This window comes from Nyctereutes procyonoides, unplaced genomic scaffold, assembly GCF_905146905.1.
Source record: "Nyctereutes procyonoides isolate TBG_1078 unplaced genomic scaffold, NYPRO_anot_genome, whole genome shotgun sequence".
NCBI classification, from domain to species: domain Eukaryota; kingdom Metazoa; phylum Chordata; class Mammalia; order Carnivora; family Canidae; genus Nyctereutes; species Nyctereutes procyonoides.
Window position 1 is genome coordinate 1,665,669 of NW_026575151.1, and position 5,481 is coordinate 1,671,149.

The following is a 5,481-nucleotide window of genomic DNA, read 5'->3' on the forward strand; positions in this document are numbered from 1 at the left end:
TCCTTTCCTTCTTTTCTTTTCTTTCTTTTTTTTTTTTAAGATTTTTCTTATTTATTCCTGAGAGACACAGAGAGAGAGAGAAGCAGAGACACAGGCAGAGGGAGAAGCAGGCTCCATGCAGGGAGCCCGATGTGGGACTTGATTCTGGGACTCCAGGATCAGGCCCTGGGCTGAAGCTGGCACTAAACTGCTGAGCCACCCGGGCTACCCTAGTTTCCTTTCTAAGAATGGACAAGGATTTAATTTTTTTTAAAATAAATTTATTTTTTATTGGTGTTCAATTTGCCAACATATAGGATTTAATTTCATGGTAATATGATAGTAAGAAAATGCTTCAAGGAGGGGTAAGGGGAAGGGATGGTTAAAGTTTAGTATCAAACAGTTAAATACAAACATGGATTTGTATTTAGCACTTCAGTTGTTCACATACTCTTATCTGTGGAAAGGGACATAAGATTTTGGTTGGATTACATTTATTGTAGTTATTAGATTCTGGATTTATTAGTCATCTGGATGACTTAAGCAGAAATAAAATGTCATGTCTTTGCATGCCGAATTCTGACGACCTACCTGCCTGTTGCTTTTGGCATATGGAAGGAGACCCACAGACTCTGGCAGCTCCCGCTGGTTGTTAGACCGTTGAAATGGTCCACTGACGGTCCGTGGAGTGTTCTGGGCTGTGAAACCCTGCGGTTCTTCCACCTCCAAGAATTACTTATCTGCTGTTGGATTCCAGCTCAAAATTTAGCAGTTTAATGTTTCCCAAATTAATTTCTACTGAAGTGCTCCTGTGTACATTGTTTTACAACGTAACCAAAGTGCTACTTGAGTGTACTTTGTACTCTTTCCTAGTGAGTTGATGTAATTGCTGCTTTGACCACTGTTTTATGTATGTACTAGCAGACTAAATGTATGTGAGCAGACTAAAATCATATATCTCAGTGTTCAAAACACCATTTTAATAAGGTACATCCATTAAACACTTTTTAAAATCCAAGTGTGTTTATTTGGAACCCAGACTCCCAATATTTATCATATGACCTGTGGACACTGACATACAAGAACCAGTGAATGGTTGGCAATTTAGTAACCAAAATCAGGATGTTTGCAAAATTAGTTTGAAGAATCTTTGAAAAAAGCGTATATACTTATCTATTGAAATCTTTTTGATTTGATCTGAAACAAAATTTGTCTTTTATTTTCCCCTTACAGAATATTTGTTGTTACATCAGAGAAAAAATGGTCATGATGATTTTCTAATAATTTGCTTGTGGTATATTTCACTGTAGCATTTCTACATATTAAAAAAATAGAAATAGGTGTTTGGCAGTGATCCTGCAGACCTCAGCAGTGTGCATTTAACATAAACAATTTTTAATGTCCTGTTAATTGAATAGTTGGATTCCATTTGCACAAGGATCTCTTCTATATTGTATTCCCTGAAGGTAACTTGGTAAACTCTGTGGCAGTAGAGATCTGTCTGATCTATTTTGTTCAAATTCCAAACCTAGACAGTTAACTCTGTGAACTATCCTAACAAGTCAGATTTGTGCTTAAAATTTGGCAGAGGGGGTCATTATTTCAGGATGACCTTTAGTTTTAAAGCCACACAAATGCAGCTGTGTCCAAATTACATAGGAATAGCATAGGGAGCATAGAAGCCTTAATTCTGTGTGTAGACCGGGCAAACGTTCAAAGCTTAATCCAATTTTCAAGAAGGATCATGTCCATGTATCACTCCTATAGCTCTAGCATCTCCTGTGCTCAGGAATATGGAAATACATTGGCATTGCACATATAATTGATGCATGACATTGGAATGTGAAATGACTCCATTTTTATTAAGGGAAGAGAGAAGAAATGTGTGGGAAATATCAGAAAGGGAGACAGAACATAAAGACTCCTAACTCTGGGAAACGAACTAGGGGTGGTGGAGGGGGAGGAGGGCGGGGGGTGGGGGGTGACTGGGTGGCGGGCACTGAGGGGGACACTTGACGGGATGAGCACTGGGTGTTATTCTGTATGTTGGTAAATTGAACACCAATAAAAATTAATTTATTAAAAAAAAAAGTTGTTTCATTTAAATTCAAATCACTCGGGCAGCCCCGGTGGCGCAGTGGTTTAGCGCCGCCTGCAGCCCAGGGTGTGATCCTGGAGACCCAGAATCGAGTCCCGCGTCGGGCTCCCTGCTGGAGGCTTCTTCTCCCTCTGCCTGTGTCTCTGCCTCTCTCTCTCTCTCTCTCTCTCTCTCTCTGTATCTCTCATGAATAAATAAATAAAATCTTTAAAAAATAAAATAAATAAATTCAAACCACTAATTGGCAAATACACAATTCCTTAGAGCATCATCAGTTATACATTTATATATATATGTGTATATATATATATAGTTCAGAATCTTGTTCTGAACAAAAACCTAAAAGAGCAGAGCTTCATAGATGACTCTAACTTCGCTTTCTTAGAAGATGGAGAAGCGGAAATGAATATTAAGGGTCTCTTTTGCATATATTATCTCATTCTTCACAACAATCACAGAGAAGCTTTTCTAATTATCCTTTTTATAGATAAGGAAATGGAGCCTTTGAGCAGCTAATAATGGCAAGATCCAGTTCAGACCCCTTGGTTTCACAGTCTATGTTCCTTCTACCATAACCTTTTCTACGTTAGCAAGAGCCAAACCAATTCTACTAATCAAACGTCTATGAACATCCATTTGGAGAAGACTCCCTGGTAGACATGAAAAAAAAATGACAAGAAATGACCCAGAAACTCTAACTTAGTGGATGGATGAGCGTATTTGAGATAATAGCTGAGCATATATCACAAAAAATAAATTAGGGTAGAGAACCAAATTATGTCCAAGCTAAGTAAGTATAACAGGGAAGTACCTGTGAATGAATCAACAGAATTACTGCTTTAAACAGTATAGGAATTAGATGATTTAAAAAAAAAGATTTTATTTATTCATGAGAGACAGAGAAAGAGACCGAGACACAAGCAGGCTCCATGCAGGGAGCCTGATGCAGGACTTGATCCTGGGACTCCAGGATCATGCCCTGGGCCAAAGGCAGGCGCTAATCCACTGAGCCACCCAGGGATCCCCTGGAATTAGATGATTTCTTATGGAAGTCTAATAAATCAGTCTACGAATGATAAGCATTTAGTGAGAACCTACTGTATAGGTCTGTAAATGACACCAGAGTGGGCCTAGCAGGGCTCGGGGAAGGTAGTGGTTGATTATTTCCCTAGAAGAACTTTGTCAGAAGGCAGAGAAGGGAAGAATGTGAGTTATATCAGCTAGTGGTCACCTAAACAGGTAAAGCAAAGATGCTTGGAGCCAAGGAAGTCATGAAGCCTTTGGCCACAAGTCAAGGTTAGGTTCTTTCAAAGACCAGGAGACCTATGTCATGTCTTAAGAGGCAAGTGGCCAAAGGCAGAACTAGTTATATATTTTGTGCAAAATGAAAACATCAGGCCCTTGTTCAAAACTGATTAAGAATTTCAAAGACAGCAGAACACTATACCAGTTGTGGGGACCTTTTAAGAACTATGCCCTGTGCAACAAGACAGGTTGAGCACTCATGAAGCTGGCCCTGATCTGAGTGAAAATACTCTCAGAGCAAATTTTGCAAGTAAATGCAAAGCACAGAAAAAGAAGCACAGTGTAACCAAGGCAAGAATAGTTCCCTACAACCCAAAATGTATACAAGCTAGGAGGGCACTAAGCCTTAATAGAAGTAATAGAAAACTTTTCATGATAAGAGCCGAAAGGACCAACCTTCAGTTAAAGTGCCCCTGTAGTTGTCCTAGGCACCTTTACTTACAGTGTCTTATTAATCCTTTCTAAAATATTGCAAGGTGGGGGTAAGCTATTGCTACAGATTGGGTTCCCTGGGAAGCAGGCACTGAGACAGAGATTAGAATTAAATTTTATTGGGGAAAGCTTTTGGCAATAACACATATGATAGGGATGGGAAATAGGCAGGAATGGGCAGAGGAAGAAGTTGGGCTATGATGCAAGGACCCATACCTTTGCACAGGGAGCTCTGAAATTGGGATGCCCTTAAGAGTTGTTTTGTTTGATTTTTGGCTTAAATAATAAAGCCTTTACTATTTCACAAACCAAAGCAAGGTGAGGCAGGCATTTCATGTGTCACAGGTTAGTGACACATGAACATCCATCATGAACATCATTGGAGAACAACAATGCCCATGAAGGTGAATCTCTTCTGCAAGTGACCAGCATAACTGAAATAAGGTCCTCTAAGGATACAACACGGTCAGGGGTGTGCCCTAATTAGAGAGAAAGGAACAGGTCCCTATAAAGGTCATGTTGCTCATTATTTTCTCTCGAGAGAGCAGAGATGTCTACTCTTTTGTTCAGGTTCAACTAATGGACACCATGGTCACCTGGCAGGTGGTAGAGCTGAGATGACTGTGCCACAGAAACTGGCACTGACAATTTTGGCAAGTGCTCCAAGCAAGTTAGGAAGTACAAAGTAACTGCTGGAAGCTTCCCACATATCTGGAACTTATGCTGGGGAGATTTCCCCACTGTGTATAATCAGTTATATGAGTTTCAACTTCAAGAGTATGTCTCCCTCATAAGGGTTCCCTTTTAGTGTCATTATATTGAATAAGGAGATAGCATGTTCCCTGTATGTCTATGACCTTTTCATGTGAACTTTCCTGTGCCCAGGAAATGAATCATCTAAAGGCTTTCCCAAATTTACTGCACTCTTCAAGCTTACATGCTTTGTGAAGTTTCTTCTTTTTATTTTATTTATTTTTAGATTTATTTATTTACTTGAGAGAGAGAGAGAGGAAAGAGAGTGTGTGGTAGAAGAAGAGGAAGCATCCTCAAGCAGATCCTCTGTTGAGCACAGAGCCCATCCAAAACCAAGAGTCAGAAGTCCAACCAACGGAGTCACCTAGGTGCCCCTGCTTTATGGTTTCTAGTGCTGAAGCAGAGTGGACCACTGGCTGCAGACTTTCCTACATTTGCCCAGCACATGTTGCCTTTCTGTATGGCAATGAACTCTCTGGTGCTGAGTGAGGCTAGACCTTCAGCTGAAAGCTTCCTCACATTTGTTGCACTGGTGAGGACTTACTCTGGTGTGAAGTTTTTGGTGTTGAGCAAATTGGGCTCTAAACAATTTCTACATTTCCTGCAATCATGAGGCCTTTCTCTGAGGAGAACTCTTCTGTGTTGAATGACACCACAATTACCTGGGCAGAGTTTCCCATATAATCTGCATTCATAATGCCTTGTTCCAGTGTGAACTCTTGTGTATAATAAGGCTAGAGCTCTGGCCAAAGAATTTCCCTCATTTGCAGCACTTATAAGGTGAATTCTTTGGTGTTGAAGGGAAATGGAGGTATGAGTGAAGAATTTCTCACACTGGTTGCATCTATAAGGCCTTTTCGCAGTGTGGACTTTTAAAAAGATTTTATTAATTTATTTGAGAGAGGGAGAGAGCT